The sequence below is a fragment of the Dermacentor silvarum genome, chromosome 1, assembly GCF_013339745.2.
Source record: "Dermacentor silvarum isolate Dsil-2018 chromosome 1, BIME_Dsil_1.4, whole genome shotgun sequence".
NCBI lineage: Eukaryota > Metazoa > Arthropoda > Arachnida > Ixodida > Ixodidae > Dermacentor > Dermacentor silvarum.
The window spans coordinates 287,033,167-287,046,745 of record NC_051154.1 but is presented as its reverse complement, the minus strand read 5'-3'; positions in this window follow the sequence as shown (position 1 = coordinate 287,046,745).

Below are 13,579 nucleotides of genomic sequence, written 5' to 3'. Positions count from 1 at the left end.
GTGTGGTGGGAGTGAGGTATGCGCGGCGATCGTGGAACCAGGTGATAGACCAGGGCACTTCGTTCGCTCTCATAGCAGTATATCATCGAAGATCCTCAAGTCTGGTTCCGCGTAAAACAAAGTGAGAACAGAAGCAGTGTACTTCTCCTAACATCTGCCGCTCTACGCACCAAGTCCGTGGGGGGGGTCCGTGGTTTGTAACGAAGTCTGCACTCTGATGAACCAGTCTCATGTGTTCTGTTGACGATGATGCATGTAGGGGTGCAGCTGTGGTCCTCAGGATGATCTGGTGTACCGCATTTTGGGCGGAGACATATTGTCACATTAGGGGACACATCTTGACGATGGCCAAGCCGCCGGCACTTAGCACACGCCTCCACTTTTTGCCGATATGGTCGGCAGCGGAGGTCTGTGCGGAGGTACTCAATGCAGAAGGGGACCTTTGAGCCTTCTAAAGTGACCGGGATGGAGTCCGTGGAGCCCATTCTTCGAGCAGCCAGGATGTTGATTGTTGGATTGGAGTCGCGAAGGTTAACCAACACGTTCCCTTCTACCGGGGAGGCCGGCAGCTTGATGATGCCCCTACACGAATTTTTGGGGTATGCCACGTGCGTGGAGACCTCGCAGCTCTTGCCCATCGATCTTCAAGTAGCGATCAGCTCTGTCCATGCGGGGGGTGCTTATGATGATTGTGTTGTTAATCTCGTTGGCCTGGAGTCGATCTAGCAATGTTGCAGCCGCGGAGAGGCCTGTGGACTTGATGATGCCACGGAGAGAGACTGGATGTATGTTATCGCAGTTAACACCACCGTGTACACGAAGATTTATTTTGTATTTAGTGGCAGGGAATAGAGGAGGGAGGCAGAATGTGGCTTACTTGCGGTCCAGTTTTGAGGGTGCTTGGCGAAGTGGGCGAATGACTCTTGGTGTCGGAGTAAACAAATTTCTCACGCCAATCGAGGATCTTTTCCGGAGTCATGTCGACAGCATCGACGACGTCATCTTGGCTCATGTCTGCTGCAGCTGCTACCGCCGACGCACACTACCGGCTCTGCGCGGCAGGGGCGCGGGGGTGCGGATGTTGCGAAGAATCGGAGTTAAATTTAAGATGGGAGGTGCGATTTCCGCTGAAGAGGTATCATTCGAGAGAGGGAGACTTACAGCACAAATGGTCCAAAAATCACAAGAGTCGAGGCAATAATTTGGACACAACACACGAAAAAAAAACGGAGCCGATGCATCACCAGGAGCCAAAGGTAGTCTCGTCGTCGCAGACGTCTTGCGAGGCAGTTAGCCATCTTCCTTCACAACATGCATTCAAACCTAGGCAATAACGCACAGCCCAACGCAGGTTTCCTCGTATTCGCCAAAGCATTTGACAAAGTTGCTCATGAACGCCTACAACTAAAACTTTCACGGTAAAATTTGCAACCACCTGTAGTTTTAATGAGGATAGAACAATTTTATATTAATCGCATGCAGCCTGTACATATCAATAGCAATACTTGAGATTCTCTTCCCGTAACATCAGGTGCCCCTGAAGAATCTGTATTAGCCCCCTCATGCTTCTAATATATATCAACTATTTAAGACTGCATGTCTCCTGAAAAATGTGCATGTTTGCTGATGATTGTGTTATTTATCGTTCAGTTTTAACAATATTGACCAAATCGCTCTTCAGAAGGACTTATGCCACATTAAACATTGGTGCCAACACTAGTTAATGGTACTTAATCTTACTAAACGCGAAGCAAAGTCATTTTCCCGCTGTTTTAACCCCTCAGTCTTGCCGTATGAAATCTCTAACGTGTCCATTGAGACAGTTCCTAATTTTACCTACTTAGGTGTTGTCGTTTCAAACGATCTCGACTGGTCGGAGCATGTGACTTACCATCTCATCGGATAACATATCGTTCGGCCTTTTAAGCTGTCACGAATTGCTCGACAGCACGTGAAACTACTAGCTTACAGGACACGAATAAGATCAAAACTAGAATACACATTGGCCTTTTGGAACCCTAGTCAGATTTACATCACAAAAGCTCTTGAAGACCTTCAGAATCATGCGATCCGGTTTATTAACTCGGCCTTTTCATATGATATAAGCATAAATTCTTCAACAGCATATTTTGTATGAAAACCATACATTTTGCCACCGTCACACATATCTCGTCGCACAGGTCCTTCGTTAAACGTAACCTGTACTAACGCGCATACTCAATTTTGCATCTTTTTTTAATGTTCGAACAGCCAATGACTGGAACGACCTTGCTTACGATATCGCTGTCATTACCAACTCATCTGCCTTCACGAAAGAGGCCCCCTCATCTCAGGCATTGTAACATAGCGTACATCAGTTCACATTAATTTTTTTTGTAACCCCGCACCTTATGTAATACCCCCTAGAGGGGTCTTCAAGTTAATAAAGTGAAAGAGAAAGTGAAAAGACATATGTGCACTTATGCATGTATATGCGTTCAGCGTTACTCGTACAACGCGACATGGCTGCCCTCTAGTAGCCTTAACTATGCGCTAACGACCCCCATGGAGATTACACCTGCCACTTATCCCGATTACCGCCAACTTTTCGACATCTCTTTGCCAGTTACTCGGAGAATTATTCCTCTTGGTTTCACTATACAGTCACATATCTCGGTGATGTTCGTAACAATCTCACAATTTTTCCGGTCACGAAACCGGCAAAATTTTGCCGGTCACGCGATGTTACGTGTTGCGCCCGTGTTAGCCGCACTGAAAGAACATGGTTGGGGACTAATCACTGTCTCGCTTGTACGCGGCAATGAACAATAAAACATTCAGAGCCCTTCCCCTGTCGAGGAAATGTGGATAAGCGAATCTTGTGGCAAGGCGACGCTGTCGCAGACGTTCCGCTTCGTTTGCCCTAAACTCAGGGTCGGCGGCTCTTCACTGACGTTCAGCAGCAACATCGCGCTCCCTCAACTCTGGGTCCGCGGCTCTTCGCCGAGGTTTCGCCTGGGCTTCGGAAGCCCTCAAGCTAGCATCGGCACGTCGACGACGAGCCCTTTCCCGAGTGAGTTCGTGGCACGGTTGCTCCAACGCAGCCTGCTCCTCGGCGGAACGCACCACGTGGGGCCTTCCCATGCGGCGCCGAAACTGATCTGACGCAAGGAAAGCACGTCGGAACGTGCGCCAAACCCCTTTCCTTCCCTTCCTCCCCCCCCCTGCGACACGCCAAACGACCCTGATTGGTCACGCGCGCCACGTGATCCGGCGCCGTCGCAACTTTCCCTGCAGCCGCTCTTTCTTTCTTCCGTCCTTTCTTGCATGCTTTCTTACTTTCTTCCTTCCTTCCTTCTTTGTTTCTTGTCCCTGGGTCATTCCCGAAGGAAGGTATGAAGGCGGAATAGACGGAAAGACAGGGAGGTTAGCCAGTTCTCAGCACCGCTGTCTATCCTGTGCTGGAGAAAGGGAGCAAGGGGAATCAAATATAATAGAAAAGATATGTAAAAAAGTGTAAAAAGTAACACAAAAAAAGCGAAATACGGCACTGCTTAAAGTCTGTCTCTGAGACCAGTTCTCCGCAAGAAACGCAACAGCGCTTTCAAATCGTTCAGTTCTAAGGAGAGTCTCGGCCAGTGTCCCAGGACCCTTTGCTCTGACAAAGGGCGTTTGTCAAGTCCATCAAATACTTTTGAAAGTTTTTTCCTGGGCGCACTTAAGCGGGGACACTCACAGAGAAGATGGGTGATTGTTTCCTCGCAGCTACAGTTGTCGCATGTAGGGCTGCTGGCAATTCCGATCTGAAATGTGTAGGCATTTGTGAAGACCACGCCAAGCCACAAGCGGCACAGAAGCGTCTCCTGAGCTCTAGATATTCCTGACGGAAGACGGAGCTGTAGATTCGGATCCAAGTTGTGGAGACGAGCGTTGGTAAATTCCGTCGAGTTCGACTGTGCAAGTGTAAGTTCACGTGCGAGCGAACGAAGCTTTGTTGCTGTGTCTGTTATGAATTGGGGTATAGCAGCGCAGTGGAGACCATCATGAGCAGATCGGGTGGCCTCATCTGCACGGTCGTTAGCGTAGATACCGCAATGGTCCGGTATCCAGTGATACGCTATGTCGTGTTTTTTCTCTATTGCTTGATGATGAAGAAGCCTTATGTCAGCGACGAATTGTTCATTCGGTCCATGACGAAATGGCGGCATAATGCACTGGAGAGCGGCTTGGAGTCAGAGAAGATTGACCATGCCTCAGACGGTTCTTCAATTAAGGACTCTAGAGCAGCACGGAGGGTGGCCAGTTGTGCAGCCGTCGATGATGTAAAATGCCAAGTATTAAATTTTATGGTGAGGGACTTCGCCGGAACAACCGCTACTCCTGCTGATTTGGCACAAGAAATTGAACCATCCGTGTAAATGTGAAGCATCCGCTGTGTTTCTTATGCAGGAACAGTAGTGTGACTTGTTGTAGGGCAAAATAGGTTGACTGCGTTTTCTTTTGGATTCCAGGAATAGTTTGGAGTACTTCGAGGGGATGTAGACACCACAACGGTAATGGTGGTCTTGCAGCATTTTTGTATACCTCTCATTATTCTTTTTCTTTTTCAAAAATTTACCATGAACTGCTACCTACGATTTTAAGGGATCAGGTCGTATCCATCTTTTCCCTGTCTTTTTCCACAAGTACTCTAATACTCTCTTGTTTATTTCTACGGCTTATCTGTTGATGTTTCCTTCCACTTTAAACCCATGCGCTTCTGGGAGTTGCACGTTACCTACGGTTCTCGCTGGGTGGATACCTGTCGCATTCCATTAGGATGTGCTGAGTGGTCTCTGGATCTTTACTGAAGCATACACATGCCTCATCTATAGTATCTCAAACACTCTCGACCTAGTACTTACTACTGAACCCAAACTAACTTCCAACATTACCTTCCTTCCGCCTTTAAGTGACCATTCTGCTATGCATTTTACCATTAGTGCCAACCACCCAAAAATACCAGGAAGAAGAAAACAATTCTCGACTATAGGAGAGCAAACTTCGAGGCCATCAATAGCGAGTTATGCACGTTTCTTGACACATTCCTGACTAACTTTGATGACCGTTCTGTGCAAACTAATTGGGACATGTTTACTCATAAATTTAATGAACTAATGAACAAATATGTTCCCAGCCGTACCTTAACTTCCAACCCACAAGCCCCCTGGTATAACACTCGCATTAAACGTCTTTCTAACCGTAAAAAGCGTATCTACCGCTCAGCTAAGTTGTCCTCGAGTGCTTCTCGTTGGACGGCATACAAGGCGGCTTCTAACGAATATATTCAAGCGTTAAAACTTGCTAAACGTACTTTCCTTACTGTTACTCTTCCATCTATTCTTAAAACAAGCATTAAAAAATTTTGGAAAATAATTAGACCTGTTTCTGATAACTTAATCCTATTGGACGACTGTACTGGGCAGCCTGTTCCTAAAAATGGTGCTGCAACTCACCTTAACGAAGCCTTTAGCAAAAATTTTTCGGGAGTCCTTAATAAACAACTTCCCAAGTTGCGTAACTATGATTACCCAGTCATGTTCCCAGTAATAGTTCATGTATCTGGTGTTGCTAAAGTTATTGACAAACTCGACTACAATTCTTCACCTGGCTTCGACCCTATTAACACCAAGTTCTTGAAAAACACTTCCGCGTACAGTTCTATTATACTAACCAAAATTTTCCAACAGTCACTCAACACAGGCACTTTACCTTATCAGTGGAAGGTTGGGAAGGTGGTGCCGCTTCACAAATCTGGTAACAAAAACATAGCAACCAACTATCGCCCCATCTCACTCACCAGCACGTGCTGCAAACTACTTGAACACATTGTATTCAAAAACCTCGTCGACTTTCTTGAAGATAACACATTTTTTTCACCTGCGCAACATGGCTTTAGGAAATCATACTCATGCGAGACTCAACTCGTATCCTTCACTCATCAGTTTCATCGAATTCTTGATCGTTCATCATGCGCTGACTGCATTTTTTTAGACTTCTCAAAAGCTTTCGATAAAGTCTGTCACAAACTTCTAATCCACAAACTAACCCATTTGAATATTGATGGTAATCTTTTAAAATGGATCGAATGTTTTCTTGTTCATCGCTCACAATACGTCACTGCTAACGGCTGCAATTCACCGATGTGTTCTGTTGCTTCCGGAGTGCCCCAAGGATCGGTTCTCGGTCCTTTGCTGTTCTTAATATATATTAACGACCTTCCTTCGCAAGTAACTTCTACCATTGATCTCTTCGCTGATGATTGTGTTATCTTTAGAGAAATAACTGCAGATTGTGATACTAACCGTCTTCAGTCCGACCTTGATATAATATCTAACTGGTGCAGTTTATGGCTAATGGAATTAAATGTTGACAAGTGTAAAGCTATGCATGTATCTAGGACATCAAACGTCTCCCAAGTATACTATTTAAATAACCTTCCTTTAGAACAGGTAACTTCGTACAAATACTTGGGAATTCACATCACATACAACCTTACCTGGGCAACCCACATTAATAATATAGTGAACAATGCTAACCGCGCTCTTGGTTACTTAAGGCGAAACTTTTTTAAAGCTCCACACTCGTTGAAATTATTGCTTTATAAAACCTTAATACGCCCGAAATTAGAGTACGCTACATCAGTCTGGGACCCTAATAACTTAAACTTAATTAACGCATTAGAATTAGTTCAGAATAACGCTGCTCGTTTTATTCTTTCGAATTACAACAGAACTGCCAGCGTAACAGCCATGAAAACTAACCTTTCTCTTCCATCTCTTGCAGCTCGACGTAAAGTTTCCCGTTTATCATTATTTCACAAACTTTTTCACCATACAACACTTCATGATGTATTCATTCATATTCCACACTACGTATCTCGTCGCATCGATTATTCTTACAAGGTTCACGTCCCTTCTTGCAGCACAAATACATTTTCCCAGTCATTCGTACCTCGGACGTCACTAGAGTGGAACCACCTTCCCGCAAACATTGTATCCATCAGTGATAATTCCTTGTTTCGTGATGCCTTAACCAACATTACTTGCTAGAATGCGGTTTCATGTACTTGTATATCTTGTCTTTTTTATTGTAATAGCTTTTTTTTATTCATTGTTCATTGTATTCCTACTGATTTACTTGTCAAATTGTATTTTTAGGTTTTACTTGTTTCTCTTGTAATACTTACTGTTTGAATTTACGTGTAACCCACTCCCCTCTGTAAAGCCTTCACAGGCCTTGAGGGTATAATAAATGAAATGAAATGAAACCAGCGCGCTGAATACGATTGGACACTTAGTGTTCCTATTTATTTTGTACTTTACGTGTTGGACTCTTAGTGCTTGTCGTTAATTATCTTCTTGTGTTTGTTAATACCCATTTGATTTGTATTGAGTTGTATCTAGCCTAAGTGTGCAAGTGTGTGTGTGTAACTGCCTTGTGTGAAGAATATATTTTGTTGTGTTTTGACAACTCTGGGCTCTGATTCGGTCTTTGGACAGCAACCGGCGTTCGCTGGCGCACCAGAGGGCCCACTCTTAATTGTCCTTGCTTTCGTGGGATTATTTTCGGAAGCTGATAAGTCGGCTTTGGAATTTGGTCCGGCGTCTGCGCCTCGTTCACGGGGTCTGTGACAGGATTGCTTAATATAACGGGACTTGCCTATATTTGTATAGACTTGTCTAAATAGCCTTGCGTCGACTTTGTGAAATTGCACGTGGCACAGATTCGATGGGACTTGACAAGATCGTTCGCAATCATTTGTACCAAGTAATAAACCGATTCCGCACGAAGAGCAAAAAAAAGGGGGGGGGGGGGCACAGCCGGCGTGCTAGCTTGCGTTCAAAATGCGCGCGCCCAACACAGAAACCGAAAGTGATTGATGCCGACCGCTTGGCGCGCTGCAGTCAATTCGGCCGCTGGGTGCTATGGGAGTGTCCGCTCTTGGGGGGGGGGGGGTTGAATTCCTTTCTCTATGGTTTTGCGACTGTTTTCTTCCTCGTCACTACTGCGTGACATCTGGTAGAGGTGATTTTGTGTTCGTGCACCAAACACCCCCGAAAAGCCGTGAGCCAAGCCCGAACCCCGAAGACAGTACCAACGTTGTCCCGGACCATCGAGCTACCCTCAGGCTATGCAACCAACCCCCGGAGTACGGACTTCTTCCCGAGAAGACCAGGAAGTGTACGGCAACGACCGCATCAACAATGACAGCACTAGTTCCGCCTACACCGATCGTGTTACAGAACCCCCGGGAGCCACCGACGTTCCACGGATCAACATTTGAGGATCCGGAAAGCTGGCTGGAGACGTATGAAATGGTCGCTGTATTTAACAACTGGAACAGCGACGACAAGCTGCGCCAAGTCTTCTTCTCATTGCAAAATGCCGCCAGGACTTGGTTCGAGAACAGGGAGTCGGCCTTGACAGCATGGGACCTGTTCCGCCACGGCTTCCTGCAGACCTTTACAAGCGTTGTGCGCAAGAAAAAGGCCGAAGTTCTCCTAGAAGCCCGGGTGCAACTGGCAAATGAGAACGTCACGATTTTCACGGAGATGGCTCGCCTGTTCAAGCGCGCCGACCCTAACCTGCCAGAAGAGAAAAGTTCGCTTCTTGATGAGAGGGGTCAAGCAAACGCTCTTCGCCGGATTGATATGCCACCTGCCCAAGACTGTTGCTGAATTTGTTTCCGAGGCCACAACCATTGAGAAGACGCTCGACCTGCGGACAAGGCAATATAACCGCCGAACACTGGCCGCGAACAACATTGACGTTCAAGCACCTGGCAGCGACGTCCTGCGTGAGACCATCAGAGCGGTCGTTCGCGAGGAACTGCAGAAGGTCTTTCCGAGGTCGCAGCCTCAACTGGCATCTACAGCCGACATCGTCAAAGAAGAAATTCAGCGCTCACTTCGAGTTCCCGATGTGCTGCCGCAATCGCCGCAACCCCAGCCGGAAGCAATGACATATGCCGCCGTCGCCCGCCGCCAAGGTCCCCCTCCGCGCCTGCACCAGGGTCCCGTAACGAGGCAGGTCCGTCGTCCACCGCCGCCGCCGCCAGTACGCCCGCCTGCCCGTCGCCCAGCGCCGCTACACGAGAAAGACGGACATTTGGCGCGCCCCCGACCACCGCCCGCTCTGCTGTCACTGCGGGAAAGCCAGCCATGTCTACCGCCGATGCCCATACCGTGAGATGGGCCTACGAGGGCTCACCGTCAAAGCGCCACGTCCACAGCTAGGAGACCGGCCACGTGACATCACCGACTACATCGCCGGAACACAGTGTAGACCCCGACGTCCTTCGCGTGCGCCATCGCCAGGATGCTACCTGTCGCCGCAGCGCCGACCATACACTGGCCCAGCCCGGGGCCGTCCCGTGAGCCCCTATCCGAGAAACTAAAAGCAGCCACCGATGGATGTGCGGTTGCTGTATACGACGCAATACCGAAGATCCTCCGCCGCCAACGATGACGATTCGCGCAACATCACAACGTGGTGTCAGCACGCTGCCTGGCAACAGCCTTGACAACATTTCACCGCCAAAAGACGTCCTTCCGACAGCAGCAGAGCAAGCCGACGCAGCCGTGATCCGACGCCACGACTTAACCGCAACGCCAGACGATGGTCCACCGACTTAGACGTGCTAATCGATGGCCATAACCACGTCACCGCTCTTGTCGACACTAAAGTCCCTAGATTATCTATGAACTTTAGTCGACACTGGAGCCGACTATTCCGTCTTCAATGGCCCGTTCGCCGCCAAATTGAAGAAGGTGAAGACGGCCTGGCAAGGACTCGATATCCGGACCGCGGGAGGCCACCTAATAATGCCGGCTGGAATCTGCACAGCGCGAGTCACAGTTAACAATCGCACTTACCCGGCGAGCTTCGTAATCATGCAGCATTGCTCCATGGTCGTCATCCTAGGCATAGACTTTCTAAACCAACATAGTGCAGTCATCGAGCTAAGAACAAGTCGATAAAGTTTTCAATGCACAAAGCGATACCGCCAGATACAAACATCAGTTCATGCCTTGAAGGTGCTTGAAGAACAAGTCACCGTTCCGCCTCGCTAAAGCTTAATGATATCCATCGGCACTCAAGTGCCTGTAGACATGGAGGGCGTCGTCGAGGGCGATCATCACTTACTGCTCGACCATAAGATTTGCGTCGCTATAGAGGAATAGCGCAGCTACGTGAAGGGAAAGCAAGAGTGATGCAGACAAACTTCAGCCACGAATACAAGCACATTAACAAAGGCACCACGGTCGCCTACATTGATGAAATAGTACAAGCCAGCAGTGCTTTCGCCTTCACGGACTCTAGAGAACCCGCAACGACGACTGTAGTACTTGAGCCAGCTTTCGACGTAAATGAGAACATTCCCTGGCATAAGAAAAAAAACAGCTAAAAGCCTTGCTCCTCCAATACAAGGACTACTTCTCGTCGTCATCAAAAATTCGACAAACCCCTGTCGCCAAGCACCGCATTATAACCGGCGAATATGTCGGCCCACTTCGTCAGAGCCCGTACCGAGTCTCGGCGCGTGAACGCGAAGCAATAAGGCAACAAGTCGACGAAATGCTACGCGACGACATCATCCAGCCGTCCAAGAGTCCCTGGGCATCCCCTGTAGACTGTGGTGTTAGTGAAGAAGGATGGAACCTAGGTTTCTGCGTCGATTATCGTCGCCTCAACAAAATCACAAAACAGGACGTATACCCCCTCCGACGAATAGACGACGCCTTGGATCGACTCTACAACGCAAATTATTTTTCGTCGATGGACCTCAAAACCAGCTACTGGCAAATCGAAGTCGATGAGAGGGACCGGGAGAAGACTGCCTTTATAACACCAGACGGACTGTTCGAGTTCAAAGTCATGCCGTTTGGTCTTTGCTTGGCACCTGCGACTTTTCCAACGCGTCATGGATACAGTACTGGCAGGCTTGAAGTGACAGACTTTCCTCGTATACTTGGACGACGTCGTTGTGTTTGCCTCAAGCTTCGAAGAACACCTCCGGTGCCTTGAAACAGTTCTTCAAGCACTCAAGACCTCCGGACTCACGTTGAAGCCAGAAAAGTGCCGCTTCTCATAGGAGGAGCTCTTGTTTTTGGGCCACGTCATTAACAAGTCTGGAGCGTGCCCTGACCCACAGAAAACGGCGGCAAGAAGCAGCGAATGGCGGCGGCCGACAAGAAGCCGACAGAAAACCGACAAGAGGCCGACAAGAGGCCGACAGAAAACGGCGGCGGCCGACAAGAAGGCAGTGCGTCGATTTCTTGGACAGTGCGCCTATTACAGGCGCTTCCTCGAGGACTCTTCACGGATCGCCGAGCCACTGACATACTACTCGAAGGCCGCCGTCGAGTTCAAGTGGGAGACGCCGCAAGCCAAAGCATTTGAAGAACTGAAGCGACGCCTGCAATCACCGCCAATACTTGCGCATTTCGACGAAAACGCCGATACCGAAGTCCACACCGACGCAAGCAGCGTAGGACTCGGCGCCGTGCTTGTGCAATGGACTGACGGACTAGAACTGGTTGTAAGTTACGCTAGCCGGTCGCTGTCGAAGGCGGAAGAAAATTATTCCACCGCAGAAAAGGAGTGCCTCGCCTTCATATGGGCTACATCAAAATTTCGCCCCTACCTCTACGGCAGGCCCTTCAAAGTTGTGAGCGACCACGCCTTGTGTTGGCTAGCTAACTCCATCAGGTCACCTCGCTGGATGGAGTCTGAGACTTCAAGCATTCGACATCACTGCCGTTTACAAGTCTGGGCGAAAGCCCTCTGACGCCGACTGCTTGTCTCGCGCCCCCGTCGAACCCCCGCCACAGGACGACCAGGATGACGACACTTTCTTGGGACCCATCAGTGCCGACGAATTCGCCGAACAACAACGAGCCGACCTGGAACTAAGGAGCCTTGTATACTATACCTGGAAGGCAAGATCGTCGTTGTGCCGAAGGTGTTCAGGCGAGGATTGGCATCGTTTTTTCTTGCAAAACGACATTTTCTTAAAGACCTTCTCGCCATTCCGAGCCAAAAACCTTCTCGTGGTACCTTCAGCATTGCGCCCAGAGGTTCTGCAAGCTCTCCATGACGACCCAACGACTGTACACCTCGGTTTTCCCCGCCCGCTTGCGAGGATACAAGAAAAATACTACTGGCCTCGCCTCACTGCCGACGTCGCCCATTACGTAAACATGCCGAGATTGTCAGCGACGCCAAACACCACCGACAAGGCCAGCCGGACTTCTACAGCCGATCGAACCACCTCGCCGACCATTCCAGCAGATCGGCACGGACTTACTGGGGCCTTTCCCGACGTCGTCGTCCGGGAATAAATGGGTTGTCGTGTAGCTACGGAATACCTCACCCGCTACGCCAAACAAAAACCTTGTCCAAAGTAAGTGCCGCTGATGAAGCCACATTCTTCGTTGAGAACATCCTCCTGCGTTACGGTGCCCCAGAAGTCCTCATCACTGCCAGAGGTACGGCCTTTACGGCAGAACGAACTCAAGCCATCCTGCGATACAGCCAGACAAGGCATCGCCGGATGACCGCCTACTACCCGCAGACGAATGGCCTCACCGAGCGCCTAAATAAGAACATCGCCGACATGATGGCAATGTATGTCGACGTCGAACACAAGACGTGGGATGCCATCCTTCGGTACGTGACGTTCGCATTCAACACGGCCTAGGGTGCCTCGATGCCAGCGCCGCCGTTCAGGGTGGTGCCATCCTTTGACCGCCCCCGCGCCGCCGCTTTCTCGCTGCGACGCCATCTTGAATCACAGCGAGCGGTTGCGAGTGCTTGGTGCCGGTGCTTAGTTCGAGACACAGTGCGCGCGGATGCTTCGCTGACGCTTCTACTTGCTGGACAGTGTTCAGCCGCATGAGTGACAAGCTTGTAAAGTGCATCGAGTCGACATGACGGGCTGTTGTGTTCCCAAGTGCACCGGATCGACGCGTAAAGGGCTTCGTTGTTTACGCTTTCCCCGGGACCCAGAGCGAAGGAAGACATGGGAAGCCCAAGTAAAGCAGTATCACTGGAAGGCAACGGATAGCTCCTACATTTGTGAGGTAAGTGTCAAGAAAGTTTAGACTATCGCACCGTGTTTTTCATTTAAATAAGAAAGTATTCTCTGATCCTCGCTCACGTACCTACGTTCGCTCACGAATTAAGCACTGCAACGATGCTGTCTGAGTAGCCTATGGTTTGCGAGCGCGCGTCGCATAGGCTTTTGCCGTTTTCATCGGCGCAGTCTATGCGAGTAGTACCCTTATTTTAAGGACTGACGAAAATGCTTCGCCGCGAAATAGCCTTACATTAGCTACAAATCGTCATGTAAACCACCTATTTTACTTTTTCACGGGAAGCACACATCGTGTGTCTCTTGTTTCTTTTTTTTTTTTCCTCAGTTTCTTCTTTCGCTACTGGTTATTTGGGACTAAAGAACGCAGTGCTTCTTCTGGGGAGAGCGGCTGTTGTGTACGTGGCAAGCGAAGCATTGTGATTTTCTCTGTATTCTCAGCAGATATCTTGCGGATCTCAG